Genomic DNA, 16,069 nt, shown 5'->3' with positions numbered 1-16,069 from the left:
GGAAAATTCCATGGACAGAGGTGAGATCAAACCAGTCAATCCTAAAGGAAATCAACCCTGAATATTCATTGGAAGGATGATGCTGAAGCTCCAATACTTTGGCCACTTGATGCAAAGAGCAGACTCATTGGAAAAAAACCTGATGCTGGGAAAGATTGGGGTCAGGAGGAGAAGGGAGCAACAGAGGATGAGATGGTTAGATAGCATCACCGACTCAATGAACATAAATTTGAGCAAACTCTAGGAGATAGTAAAGGATAGGGAAGCCTGGCGTGCTGCAGTCCATGGGTAAGTCCAACATGACTCAGTGACTGAACAGTTACAGCAGAGATCCAAGTTCATCAGGATGGTAAGAAACATACGCAAGAAAGATAGCTAGTCTCAAGGCAACGTATGATAAAATGTCAGATTAATGAGAGAGGAAAGGGTCTCTTGGATGAGGAAAAAAACACCTTGTTTACTGTTTAACCTCTAGGTGAAATTTACCATTCCCTATAATTATAAATATTAACAACAAAAAACAGTAGTATGAGCATTTTCAGTGACTCTGTTACCAATAAAAATTAGATATTTTTATACCTAATCACAGTCATTGCAGTTGTTACTGATATACTGAAAAGTCATTTATGTTCACCAGTATTTTAAATTTATGAACATTGTTAGACTTGCTCTAAATCTCATTATTAAATACACATTATTATAGCACAAGTTTGGCTTTTTAATATATTTAATATATTTATATTACTGATTTCCACACAATTATCTTATCCATAATCTTAATTAGGTAGAATAATTGTTTCCAAAGATACCCAAGCCCTAATCCCCAGAACTGGTGAACATGTAAGTTTAAGGACCTTGAGGTAGGGGGAGGATCCTGGGTTTTCTTTGTGGACTCAGTCTACTCACATGCATTCTTTAAAAGTGGAGAACGTTTCCAGTTGTGATGAGGAAGGGTGATGTGAAAGAACTTGATTTGCCTTGCAGACTTTGAAGATGAGAAAGGGAGCCATTAGCCAAGGAATGTGGGTGGCCTCTAGAAACTGGAAAAGACAAGGGAAACAGATTCTACCCTAGATCCTCCACAAAGGGAACTCAGTCCTATCAACAACTTAATTTTAGCCCAGTGACACTTCTATCAGACTCTGATCTTCAGACCTGTTGCATAATAAACGTGGGCTTTTGTGCTGTGTAAGACACTAAGTTTGTGGTAAGTTGCTATGTGAACAATAGAAAACTAGTATATTGTTTATATTATTCATTTAAAATATTATTTTGAGAATTTCACCGAAGATGGGCATGTGCAAATATAGGTTAAAAATCTTGCCAAGTAGTAGTGTCTGTTGCTATAGTTAAAAGGAAAATCTTAGTTAACGCTGACACCAGTCAATGCGTACAGGACCCAAAGGTGAATCTGTGTTATATATGTTTTTTGATAATTGTTCAAATTTTCCAATAAAAATGTTTGTAGCAAAATCACAAGTCCAGATGTTCAAAGTTGGCTTTTTTCTTCATACTTTTCTTTCTCAGCAACTCTTATTTTTCCTGGATTCCACCATTTCCGTATCTGGATTCCATTCATATACCAAACTCATCCCTGAGAGCCAGAGGAAGAGTGATCTTAATCCATTTAATCGACATTGTTGCTTTACGAGCTTCCAAATGAACCCAGCAGCTACTAAAATATCATTCTAGGGAAATGTTGTAAAAAAAAATATAAACCCAATAAAGAGGATATATGCCACAATGTGATATATGAGATATGTTTCCCATTCCCAGAGGTGATCGGGTCTCTGGTAGTTCCTTTGTTGGAATTCTTGGGGTCAGTTTCTATCCTTGGCATAAAGTGTTGATGCGAGAATGACTTTTAAAAGTTTCCATTTTTCCTACTGGTTAAGTGTAAATACCTTTTGAGATATCTTGTTAATTAAAACTGATAATGATATTTGTTCTAGGGAAATGCCTGACACAATTTTACTGCTGCATTTTTATTTGTTGTTTTGGAATTAAAAAAAAGAAAGAACAATCCTTTATAATTTCAAAAGAGGTGCTTCCATTATGGAAAACCACACCTTGAAAAAACCAATAAGCAGACCTTTGTCCACAGCAGCCTGGTTTGTCTGCTGTTGGCTAAGACTTACAAGGAAGGGAGGGACAGTGCAGGTTTGATATCTCTTCAGAAGCTAACACACCACAAGCCGTGAGGCCACATAAATAAATATAAAGAACAAAAAATCTTAAAACACACTTATCAACATAGCCTCCACATGGCTCTTGTAACAGTTTTTTTAAATGTGTACATTTGGGTATTTAAGAAAATCTTAAAAAATTAAAACTGCCAATGCAAACATTATAAAATTATAAATCATTAATCAATTTACTTTAAAAAATATACATAAAATAATCTAATCACTATTTCCCAGGACTGCCTTGTAGGGGTAATGAAGGACAGACATGCTAGTATTGTTGAGATCAAGAAAATACGGTATATAGTAAAGCATGATATCTGTATCTTGGACAAAATAGAATGCGAAAACTATTATGCTGCCGGCTTTCCACTGTGCAAAGTCTAAGTTAAGCAATACATCTGCTTTCCATACTTTATGAACCCCAATACATTTTCAGGAATTCAAAACTAATATTTCTCATTATTAGAGATGCACAGTCACTCTGCCTCAGGTACAGAAAGTTGTATTGCTGCTGCTGCTAAGTCGCTTCAGTCGTGTCCGACTCTGTGCAACCCCATGGACAGCAGCCCACCAGGCTCCTCTGTCATGGGATTCTCTAAGCAAGAATACTGGAGTGGGTTGCCATGTCCTTCTCCACAGAAAATTGTATTAAATGACATCTATTATCACATAAGAGATTTTCAGAATGCCTAGCAGGGATTGTTCTAAAATGTAGAAAAAGGAGAGTGATGATAAAATGCAGCTGAAAAATCAATAAACACTTAAGTGGTGCTTCTGAGAGTTTTTACTTTTTCACTGAAACAATTGTGTACTCTCACACCTAAAAAATATCTTGCAACCATCAACTGAGACCAGCATTTTATTGCTATTTTCATAAAACTAAAGGATTCCTAAACACTGTGCAGTGTCTGGTTGTTGTTCAGTCACTGAATCATGTCCGACTCTTTATGACCCCGTGGACTGCAGCACGCCAGACTCCTTTGTCCGGCACTATCTCCAGGAGTTTGCTCAGATTCATACCCATTGAGTCAGTGATGCTATCTTACCACTCATTCTCTGCTGCCCTCTTCTCCTTTTGCCTTCACTCTTTCCCAGCATCAGGGTGTTTTTTAATGAGTTGGCCCTTTGCATCAGGTGACCAAAGTAGTAAAGCTTAAGCTTCAGGATCAGTCTTTCCAATGCATATTCAGGGCTGATTTCCTTTAGGATTGCTGGGTTTGATCTCCTTGCAGTCCAAGGGACTCTCAAGAATCTTCTTCAGCCCACAATTTGAAAGCATTAATTCTTTGATGCTCTTTCTTCTTTATGGTCCAACTCTCACATCCATATATGACTGCTGGAAAAACCATAGTTTTGACTAGATGGACCATTGTTGGCAAAGTAATGTCTCTGCTTTTTAATATGCTGTCTAGGTTGTTCATAGCTTTTCTTCCAAGGAGCAAAGTGTCTTTAATTTTATGGCTGCAGACATCATCTGCAGTGATTTTGAAGACCAAGAAAATAAAATCTGTCACTGCTTCCACTTTTTCTCCTCCTATATGCCATAAAGTGATGGGATCAGATGCCATGATCTTAGTGTTCTGATTGTTGAATTTTAAGCCAGCTTCTTCACTCTTTTTTTTCACCTTCATCTAGAGGCTCTTCAGTTCCTCTTCACTTTCTGCCATTAGAGTGGTATCATCTGCATATCTGAGGTTGCTGCTATTTCTCCTGGCAGTCTTGATTCCAGCTTGTGATTCCAGCTTGTAATTCATACATTTCACATGATGTATTCTAAACATTTAAGTTAAATAAACAGGGTAACAATATACAGCCTTATTATACTCCTTTCCTAATTTTGAATCAATCAGTTGTTCCATGTAAGGTTCTAACTCTTGCTTTTTGACCTCCATACAGGTTTCTCAAGAGACAGGTAAGATGGTCTGGTATTCCCATCTCTTTAAGAATGTTCCACAGTTTATTGTGATCCACACAGTCACAAGCTTTCAAGCAGTCAATGAAGCAGAAGTAGATGTTTTTCTAGAATTCCCTTGCTTTCTCTATGATCCAACCATACCATTGTGTGGTAAATCATGACAAAAGAAATAAAATACCTATTGGTGGTGCAAATGGTTTACACTTGACAGTTCTGATTCTTAAATTAATTTTAATATAATAGAAAATAGTGTATGACCAAAACCAGACAAGGAAGCCATGAGGAAAAAAAAAATTATAGGCAGAATCACTGATGAACATAGATGCAAAAATTCTCAATGAAATGTTAATGAGCTGAATTCAATTAAAAAGGTCATACACCTTGATCAAGTGGGATACATTTTGGGATACATTCCAGGGATACACTTTGTTGTTTAAAGGGTATGATAAGCCCTTGGGTGAATTTTTTAAATGTTTCATTTCTTAATTTAAATACATTTTTATTTTGAAAAAATTTAAAAATGCAGAAGAATATATAAATAATAAAGATCATCAGTCATCCCATCACGCTGAGAAATTCCCGGGTAGCATCAGCATCCACCCTTCTCGGACCCAGAGGAGGAAGAAGGGTTTGATGTGTTCAGCTCTCCGGCTCATGGCAGGCCAGACTGCAGTCCTCAAAGGGACGGCAGGAGGAGCACCCTGGGACATCAATCACAGCTTCACTGGGGACTGTGTGTTTGAAAAAGAAAAGCCCTATCACCAGGAAATTCTGGTAGCTCCCCTCCCATGCCACCCATGTACCCTTTCGAGTGTCCTTGTATATGGAGAGATGTTAATTTCTGTTGAGTTTTAAGCTACATCTGAATAAAAACAAAGTGTCAAAATCTTCTAAATCTGCTTCTCAATGAGCAGAAAAACACAGCAATGATCTCTAGTGGAAGAGACACGCCTAGAATCCTCCTCCTCCCTATTCAATGTATTGCATTGACATCCAAAACTGTAGCATTTTAAGAAAAAGATGTTAAAATAGGAAGGAATATTTAAAGTGGGAGGTGTAATTAGTAAAAGACAGACAATTATGTGTTTGAAAGTAGAGTATTAATACATGGATGCTTTTCAAATGTTCTTCTCCAGAAGTCAAAGGAAAATGAATGGGTACCTGCTAAGCATTCTGGAGTAGACCAGAAACACAGGACAAGGCTCTGAAATCATGAGGTGTAATTTATGATTCAATGAAATGTTACAATCTATGTCTTGTAGGCAGATTCTTTGCTCTCTGAGCCAGCAAGGAAGCCCAAGAATACTGGACTGGGTAGCCCATCACTTCTCCAGGGGATCTTCCCAACCCAGGAATTGAACCAGGGTCTCCTGCATTACAGGTAGATTCTTTACCATCTAAGCTACCAGGGAAGCCCAAATCTCAAGAAGAAACACAGGTTAACAGAGGTTGATTTGTGACCTTGTAGATCTGTTGAGGGAATTATCTCTAAGGAATAAATTAATGTAGGAGGAAAAGAACCTGTCATTTTGAACAGCATTCAGTTAGTTACAAAGATATTTTCACCCTTCAAGCCCTGCGAAGTTAAAGTGATATTGGAGAATTCCTATTTAAATAATTTTTGAGTGGTAAGTGCTTTGCAATATATGTATATCATGTCAATTCTTTGTACACCTTAAACTTACACCATGTCATATGTCAACAATATCTCACTGTATCTGGGGAACAATTGGGAACACAAGTATGAAGGCTGGAAAGCATAGAGCAGCAAGTAAGCAGTAGATGGGCATAGGGAGACACATGCTGAGGACATGAGTTATTAAAATCTTAGGGATGACCTTAATATTTAAGACTAAAAATCTGTATTTTATTTCATAAAGATTGGATATGTTTTTACTTTATGTATGTTCTCAGTTGCTCAGTCATTCCAACTTTTTGTGGTCCGTGAACTAATTCTCCAGGCTCCTCTGTCCTTGGAATTCTCCAGGCAAGAATACTGGAATGGCTTGCCATTTCCTACTCCAGGTGATCTTCCCAACCCAGGGATTGAACCCTCATCTCCTGCATTGGTATGCAGAGGTAAGTGTGCAAAATCTAAAAATCAACAAATAAAAATAAATGTTCAAAAGATAGCATAAAGTGATGGATCTGCCTTTTTGAAAGAAACATGCTTTACATTTTTTTAATATCTGCTTTAGATTTTTTTTTATTTAATTTATTTTATTTTATTTTTTAACTTTACAATATTGTATTGGTTTTGCCATATATCAACATGAATCCGCCACATGTGTGGCGGTATACACGTGTTCCCCATCCTGAACCCTCCTCCCTCCTCCCTCCCCGTACCATCCCTCTGGGTCGTCCCAGTGCACCAGCCCCAAGCATCCAGTATCGTGCATCAATACTAGAGTCGCCAGTCCAGATTCGATGCTTTAGATTTTTTAAGAGACATTTTTTAAGATACAAATTCTTATAGATGAAGTTTAAGTATTGTAACCTTACCCATTCTTTTTTTTTTTTAATAGAGTTGATTTATGATATTACATTAGTTTCAGGTGGTACAACATAGTGGTTCAATGTCTTTATAGATTATACTCTATTAAAAGTTATAAAATAATGGCTACATTTCCTTGTATAAATATATCCTTATTGCTTAACTACTTTATATATCAGTTCAGTTCAGTTCAGTCGCTCAGTCGAGTCCGACTCTTTGCGACCCCGTGAATCGAGCACGCCAGGCCTCCCTGTCCATCACAAACTCCCAGAGTTCACTCAGACTCACGTCCATCAAGTCAGTGATGCCATCCAGCCATCTCATCCTCTGTCGTCCCCTTCTCCTCCTGCCCCCAATCCCTCCCAGCATCAGAGTCTTTTCCAATGAGTCAGCTCTTCACATGAGGTGGCCAAAGTACTGGAGTTTCAGCTTTAGCATCATTCCTTCCAAAGAAATCCCAGGGCTGATCTCCTTCAGAATGGACTGGTTGGATCTCCTTGCAGTCCAAGGGACACTCAAGAGTCTTCTCCAACACCAAAGTTCAAAAACATCAATTCTTTGGCGCTCAGCCTTCTTCACAGTCCAACTCTCACATCCATACATGACCACTGGAAAAACCATAGCCTTGACTAGACGAACCTTTGTTGGCAAAGTAATGTCTCTGCTTTTGAATATGCTATCTAGGTTAGTCATAACTTTCCTTCCAAGGAGTAAGCGTCTTTTGATTTCATGGCTGCAATTACCATCTGCAGTGATTTTGGAGCCCCAAAAAATCAAGTCTGACACTGTTTCCCCATCTATCTCCCATGAAGTGATGGGACCGGATGCCATGATCTTCGTTTTCTGAATGTTGAGCTTTAAGCCAACTTTTTCACTCTCCACTTTCACTTTCATCAAGAGGCTCTTCTCTTCACTTTCTGCCATAAGGGTGGTGTCATCTGCATATCTGAGGTTATTGATATTTCTCCCAGCAATCTTTATTCCAGTTTGTGTTTCTTCCAGTCCAGCGTTTCTCATGATGTACTCTGCATAGAAGTTAAATAAGCAGGGTGACAATATACAGCCTTGACGTACTCCTTTTCCTATTTGGAACCAGTCTGTTGTTCCATGTCCAGTTCTAACTGTTGCTTCCTGACCTGCATACAGATTTCTCAAGAGGCAAATAAGGTGGTATATAGTAGTTTGTTTATCTTAATCCTATACCCCTGTATTGCTGCCCCCCCTCCAAATCCCAAATACACACACACTGGTACCACTAATTTGTTCTCTATATCTGTGAGTCTGTTTCTCTACCAATTCTATTAGCCAAATATATTACTGGATTTGTATATAGTATCTATTAAATGTTTTAAACATTTTAAAACTTGTTTTAGCTTTGAAGTAAGGTCCTTCTACTTATGTTTATTTATTAATAAATAAATCTTATTTATGCTTACCAAAAAGAAAGGGGGAGAAAAATGTGTCAGGACCAGAGAAAAAGAGAGAAGGAAATATATAAATGACTTGAAAAAGCACAAGGATAAAATCTTAATGATGAGGCTCTGAGGCTCAGGGGAAACAAAATTGCTTAAGCTAAATGGCAACACATGAATTCATAAACATCCAGTAACCACATCCCTTGAAAATTAACCCAAATACAGGAATGTTGTTCAGTTGTTTCTGACTATTTGCAACTCCTTGGACTGTAGCATGCCAGGCTTCCCTGTCCTTCACCATCTCCTGGAACTTCCTCAGACTCATGTCCATTGAGTTGGTGATGCCATCTAATCATCTCATCCTCTATCATCCCCTTCTCCTCCTGCCTTCAATCTTTTCTAGCATCAGGGTGTTTTCCAATGAGTCAGTTACTCACATCAGGTAGCTAACGTTTTGGAGTTTCAGCTTCAGCATCATTCCCTCCAATGAATAGTCAGGGTTGATTTCCTTTAGGATTGACAGGTTTGATCTTCTTGCAGTCCAAGGAATTCTCAAGTCTTCTCCACAGTTCAAAAGCATCAATTATTCAGTGCTCAGCTTTCTTTAGAGCCCAACTCTCACATCCATACATGACTACCTGAAAAACAATAGCTTTGACTATGCAAACCTTTGTTAGCAAAGTAATGTCTCTGCTTTTAATATGCTGTCTAGGTTGGTTATAGCTTTTCTTCCAAGGAGTAAGTGTCTTTTAATTTCATGGCTGCAGTCACCATCTGCAGTGATTTTGGAGCCCAAGAAAACGAAGTCTGTCACTGTTTCCATTGTTTCCCCTTCTATATGCCATGAAGTGATGGAATCTGATGCCATGATCTTTGTTTTTTGAATGTTGAGTTTTAAGCCAGCATTTTCACTCTTCTCTTTCACCTTCATCAAGAGGCTCTTTAGTTCCTCTTCGCCTCTGCCATAATGGTGCTGTTATCTGCATATCTGAGGTTACTGATATTTCTCCCAGCAATCTTGATTCCAGCTTGTGCTTCATCCAGCCTGGCACTTCGAATGATATACTCTAGATAAAAGTAAAATAAGCAGGGTGGCAATATACAACCTTGATGTACTCCTTTCCAAATTTTGAACCAGTCCGTTATTCCATGTCTGGTTCTAACTGTTGCTTCTTGACCTGCATACAGGTCAAGGAGGCACATAAGGTGATCTGGTATTCCCATCTCTTTAAGAGTTTTCCCCAGCTTGTTGTGATCTACACAGTCAAAGACTTTCAGGTAGTCAGTGAAGCGAAGTAGATGTTTTTCTGGAATTCTCTTGCTTTTTCTGTGATCCAATTGATGTTGGATCATTAAAAATTCAGTTTCTTATCTGCCTAATTATAAGACCTACAATTAGGCAGATAAGAAACTGAATCTGCTTTATCTTCAGAAGAAAAGACTCCAAGTGAACCCAACTGCATTGACAGTCGTATTGGTAAGATTTCATGATTCAGTTCCTCAGGTAACCAATCGCCAAGCTCTTAGCAGGAAGAAACTGTGTTTTGTTAATTGTATTAGCTTTCATCACTAACATGTTAGTGGCCTTTGGTAAATTTATTAAACTGAAGTGAATACTCAAAGAGTTGGAAAATACGAACCCTGGCCTTGGAGTTTGGTTGACCATCCCCCTCCTTCACAAGGAGTTTTGTATTATCTTCCCTTGGGTGATACCTGGCTTGTAGAAGTGGTTGAGTCAAGTCTTGCTTAATTTTACATTCTGACTGAGGATTATGTTTTCTCTTATTGGCCTTACAGTTTAAAGAGAATTTCTTTATTGTGACTGTAATTAAATTCAAGGAACCAGGGGACTTCCCTGGTGGTTCAGTGGTTAAGAATCTACCTTCTAAGTCAGGAGAGGCAGGTTCTATCTCTGGTCAGGGAACTAAAATCCCACATGCCATGGGCAGGGCCAAAAAATAAATCAAGGATCCAATTGTTTCCTTGTATCCAGATTCCCAGGAACTGCACAGAACGGGCCAGTACTTGAACTTTCCTTTGCCCCAGAGGATGATGTTCAAAGTATGATCCTTATTAACTCTATTCTCCTTCCATTAGATCCTTCCTAAAAGACCTTGGGATGTTCTGCCAGCACTTCCGAATTGCTAGTAATAACTGAGGGAGAGGAGAAAGGTTAAGAATGCTAGGATCAGGGGATTAATAAAAAATAGAAACTTGAAATAATGTTCTGTATCCGTTACCCCATATCCTTCTGGCTCTGACGTACTCTCTTCAGTGTACAGGAAAAATAGGACCTTAACTCTTGGTGGATAAGAATTCTTTGAACCTTTATGGTGCACTTGAACTACAACCATCAATAGTGAGATCACGGAAAAATGAGTAAGACATTCTTGCTCATTAGAGGTCTCCCAAATGATACATTCAAAATTTTATGTCCCTTAAGTGATTGTAACTTTCCATTAATAATGAAGACAGTTTCCTTGTTTTAAAACTTCTAGGAAATGAGACCTTGAAATACATCCACCTTTAAAAGATCCATTCATTTTTTTATGAACTATCTATTTTTCCTTTCCTTTTCTTCTCTCTTTCTTGTTACTGAGGTGCAAAGAGTGGGAGCAGAATCCTGTTCTTTATTTTGAGGCTGCTCCAGGAGGTTACATGTGGTTTGGTGAAGACTATGATAAGGATTCAATAAGTCTGAAGATGTGAAAAATATGAATATTATTATTATTGACATTTTTCTTATTACTTCTCTGCTAACTTCCATTTCATCTTTAACTTTCCAATGCAGTCAGTGGTTTTATCCTACAGAAAATAAGCCTTAATCTTTATCAATGTTTTCTTTTTAAATTTCAGATAAATAACAAAGTTGCCCCTTAATTTTAGAAATAAAATAGTAAAATAAAAGTGGAGGGAGGTTGCTCCTTGAAGAGTTATCTAACACATATTTGGGACATCTGTGTTGCAAGACAAGTTGATTACCTAAATCTTTCAAAAAACAAAATTTTCTTTCTTTTTCTGTCTTGTGATGAGAACTTTTAATATCTACTCTCTTCGGTTCAGTTCAGTTCAGTTCAGTCGCTCAGTCGTGTCAGACTCTCTGCAACCCCATGAATCACAGCACGCCAGGCCTCCCTGTCCATCACCAACTCCCAGAGTTCACTCACCAACTCCCGGAGTTCACTCAAACTCACGTCCATTGAGTCAGTGATGCCATCCAGCCATCTCATCCTCTGTCGTCCCCTTCTCCTCCTGCCCCCAATCCCTCCCAGCATCAGAGTCTTTTCCAGTGAGTCAACTTTTCGCATGAGGTGGCCAAAGTACTGCAGTTTCAGCTTTAGCATCATTCCTTCCAAAGAACACCCAGGGCTGATCTCCTTTAGAATGGACTGGTTGGATCGCCTTGCAGTCCAAGGGGCTCTCAAGAGTCTTCTCCAACACCACAGTTCAAAAGCATCAATTCTTAGGCACTTAGCAGCTTTCAAACATACAGTACAGTCGCCATGATGTACATTGCATCCCCATAGTTTATTTATTTTGTAACTGAAGTTTGTACTTTTTTACCACCTTCACTCATTTCCCCAATCCTCCACAACCTGCCTGTAGGCATAGTCTGTTCTTTGTACAGTCATCCCTCTGCATCTGTGGGAAATTGATTCTAGGATTGCCCCCAACAAATAGCAAACTCTGTGAATGCCCTAGTTCCTCATATAAAATGGTATAGTATTTACAGCTAAGCTTATGCACATGTGTGCATGCCTGCTAAGTCTCTTTTGTTGTGTCTGACTCTGCAATGCTATGGACTGTAGCGTGCCAAGCTGCTCTGTCCATCCTCCTATATATTTTAAATCATTTCTATCTGACTTATAATACCTAATGCAATGTAAATGCCATGCACATATTTGTAAATACAATGTAAATGCTGTGCAAGTAGTTGACAACACAGCAAATTTAAATTTTGCTTTTTGGAGTACTCTGGAAATTTTTTCTGAATATTTTCAAGCTGTAGTTAGTTGAATCCAAAGGTGAGGAACCCAAACATATAGAGGGCAGATAGCGTCTATGAGTTTGGGGTTTTTGTTTGGTTTGGGGATTTTTGTTTGTTTTTTTGTTTTCACCTATATACAGATTCCATATATAATTGAGATACATATTTGTCTTTCTTAGTCTGACTCATTTTACTTAGCATAATGCCCTCAAGGTCTATTCATGTTGTCACAAATTTTCTTAGTTTGAAAAGCAGTTGCAAATTTCTATTATTATTGTAAAAAATTATTAAACAGAAACCTCAATTAAACAGAGTTGAGAGACCAGAAGGGCAAACTCTCACGCCCTGAGAATTCAGCAGACCCCAACAGGAAGAGGAAGGACTCCTTTTCTTTCCTGGCAAAGATTCAGCCAATGAAAAGCCATGAACTCTTTATTTACTCTAGTCCTTCCAACTTCCTTTTCCTCGCTATAAAAGAGTTCTCCTTCCCTTGTCCATTGGAACTTGCACATGGCTTGCCAGGTTTGCACATCCTGAATTGCAAAACTCTGCACATCCAGAATAAGCTCCCCCCACCCTTTTTTTTTTTTTTTTTTTTGCTGGAGAAATAACTGGTAGTACATTTGTTTCATGTCAGCATTATTCAATCTGAAAATTTGCAAGAATTTTCTCAAAAGGGTTAAAGTGTGTGTGTGTTGTTTTTTTTTTTAAAGACAATGAAAATCCACACCTTAAAAAATTTCTTATCTGCTCAGGTCTTAAAAGAGTCCCAGTTCAATTGCCTTTTTCCCAAGCAGTTGAGGTGCTTCAGAATTGCAATGGGAATAAGATTGAAATGAACTGAGAATGTTGATGGTAAAGGAGAACTTGCCAGTTTTACTTTTCTTCAAATTCCTGATGGATGAGGCCACAGCACAGATGACTGAAAGACAAAGGGGGTGAGGTTGGCCACTGAGTAGACTGGAAGACTTCTGCAGGGTAACAGAGGGAAAAAATCAGAAACCCAGCCAAATCTATGTTTTCTATACACTATTCCCCAGAAGGCTTAGAAATATAAAACACGTGAAGAAAGTAATTAAGTGGCTATAAATTCCATCATAAAATTTTCCCAGTGGGACTAGGCAATAAGCCCATTAAAAATAAACCACAACAGGCATTCTCGATGATGGAAAACATTACAAATAACTCACAGGCTGGCAAGAAATTACAGCCAATAAGTGTGTTCTAAGAATAGAATTCTGGAGAAGGGAAACTACCTACAATAAATGATTTCCAAAGGAAATTCCAATTATTAGGAAAAGGCCAACAAAAGAGGCAGAGATAGACTGAGTTCTAGCATGCAGACCTCTATCTCTCTCCATTGGCTTTAGTTAGAAGGAAGATTTAAAGGATATTTTTTCATTATATGTAGTGCCTATGCTTTAATATAGTCAGAAGTTTTATGTGTTTTCCCCACAGTGTAAATGGATACCTCACTCTTTAAAGAAATAATGAGAATTGCAAGCAATTCTCACTATGATTCTGTCTAGGGAGATTTGTATTTCTATGTCTTGAAGAACCATCTATAGAGTTCACAAATGAAGTTAGATGTGGCCATAAATTCTACTACTTTAAGAGTCAAAGATGTTGATTTGTAGCCAAACAAGACTTTGGCCTTCCCATCAATGATTATCCTTGACACAGAGCCTGACATTAGCAAAGATAACATAAACTCCTAATCTAATATTCAGTTCATCACATTAGTTGCTCAGTCATCTCTGACTCTTTGCAACACTATGGACTGTAGCCTGCCAGGCTTCTCTGTCCGTGGGTTTCTCCAGACAAGAATTCTGGATTGGGTAGCCATTCCCTTCTCAGGGGAATCTTCCCAACCCAGGGATCAAACTCAAGTCTCCGGCAATGGAGGCAGATTTTTGCCATCTGAACCATAGGGAAGCCCTTAATATAATAATTAAGTGACATCAATAACAAACTGGTTAATGATGTTGGCAATTTAACGAGCATTTAAAATAAGTCACTAGATAGTTCAGTCAGTTCAGCTCAGTAGTATTCCACTGTTTGTGACCCCATGGACTGAAGCACACTGGGCTTCCCCTGTCCATCACCAATTCCTGGAGCTTGCTCAAACTCAATCCATCAAGTTAGGGATGCCATCCAACCATCTCATTCTCTGTTGAGCACTTTAAAGGTCAGAAATCCCACAGCTTGTATATAAAAAAGGAAACTTGATAAAGTTTCCCCAGACTTGATAAGAACCCTAAAAATGTACATGATATTATCATTTCAGTTTTGAAGCTGAAAGTTTTCTTAAATATCAACAACTATAATTATTGTCAATTTTACTCTCTCATAATCATGGAAGCTATGAATTTCTTATTATTCTCACTAAAAGAATAATATTATAACAATTGTTACATATACCAAAAAATATACAGTAAAAAAGTATTGGAGTCAAGCAAGACCTTGGCCTTCCATCAATGATTATCCTTGACACAGAGCCTGACATTAGCAAAGTTAACATAAACTCCTAATAAAACTTTCAGTCCATTTACTTAGCATAATGCCCTCAAAAATCTTTCCATATTGTCAAGAGTTAATTAACCGTGTATCAGTAGTTAATTAGTAAAATATTTTTCTGTATTTTCTGGTTTGTGCTGCCAGGTTTCAGAAACTGTAGTTATGATTTTTAAATAATAATAACTTAAAAACTAATATATACTAATAAATATTTGTTTTAACATCTAATGCATTCTTCTCACTAAAGAGCGTTCCATGAATTGTATAACATTAGGGACCCACGAAACTTGGATTTGTTCCCATTTCCAGCCCATTGTTTTCAAAGCCATTCACCTTTGGATGAAAGCATTGCCTTTGTTATATGGATTTCAAGTTGTTTGATGTCGCTTTTTATGAATGTTTATTTGAAGAAACAGCAGCGTATACCGGACGGAGCTCTAACTGGGAGAGAGCAGAGCTGTGTGCCCACCTGGTCCTGCCTCTAGACAGGAGTGTCCAAACTCTCCTCCTCTCAATGCCTCTTTTTTTTTTTTAAGTTTTCTTTTTTAGCTGTGTTGGGTCTTCGATGCTGCACACAGGCTTTCTCTAGTTGTGACGAGTGAAGGCTACCCTCTTGTTGCTGTGCATGGGCTCCTCATTGCAGTGGCTTCTCTTCTTGAGAAGCTCATGAACTTCAGTTGCTGCAGATCCCAGTCTCTAGAGCACAGGCTCAGTAACTGTGGGTGCTCAGGCTTTGTTATTCTATTGCATGTGGGATCTTCCTGGACCAAAAATCGAACCAGTGTTCCCTGCATTGCAAGTTGGACTATTAACTACAGGACCACCAGGGAAGCCCTCAAGTGCTTCTTTATGCTAGTGATGGTGGTGGTTTAGTCGCTAAGTCATGTCTGATTCTTGTGACCCCATGAGCTGTAGCCAGCCAGGATCTTCTATCCATGGGATTCTCCCAGCAAGAATACTAGAGCAGGTTGCCATGCCCTCCTCCAGGGGATCTTCCCAACCCAGGGACTGAACCCACATCTCTTGCATTGGCAGGAAGGTTCTTTACCACCTGAGAAGCCCTTATGCGAGTGGTACCTTCCACTAAGTGTCCACAATGATCTTTCTGTGGTTCTGGGATTCTCTGACAAGTGAATGAAAAATATTCTATCTCTCCACTTTATTCTTTTTTTTTTTTTTCTCCTTTTTTGGCCATGCTACATGGGTTGTGGGATTTTAGTTCCCTGACTAGGTATTGAATCTGAAACCTTGGCATTGAAAGCAGAGTTCTAACCACTGGAGGGCCATGGATTTCTCTCCACTTTATTCTTAACTTTAGTTTAGCTAGTAGAAAAGGAATGGTTTATAAACAGTGGAAACCAAATACTATAATCAATGACTTCTTAGATAGATAAATAGATACATATATACGTAGATACATTCTTGTTGTCTATTTTACTGCATCCTGATCTTTGCTTTTGCCTCAGCAATCTGCTTTTTTTTTTCTTTACCTTACATAACTAATTGCTTTATTGATATACATCAATACAGATATGTATATAAAGCATTCATATA

Source organism: Bubalus bubalis, chromosome 10, assembly GCF_019923935.1.
Source record: "Bubalus bubalis isolate 160015118507 breed Murrah chromosome 10, NDDB_SH_1, whole genome shotgun sequence".
Lineage (NCBI taxonomy): Eukaryota > Metazoa > Chordata > Mammalia > Artiodactyla > Bovidae > Bubalus > Bubalus bubalis.
This window is presented reverse-complemented; position numbering follows the sequence as displayed.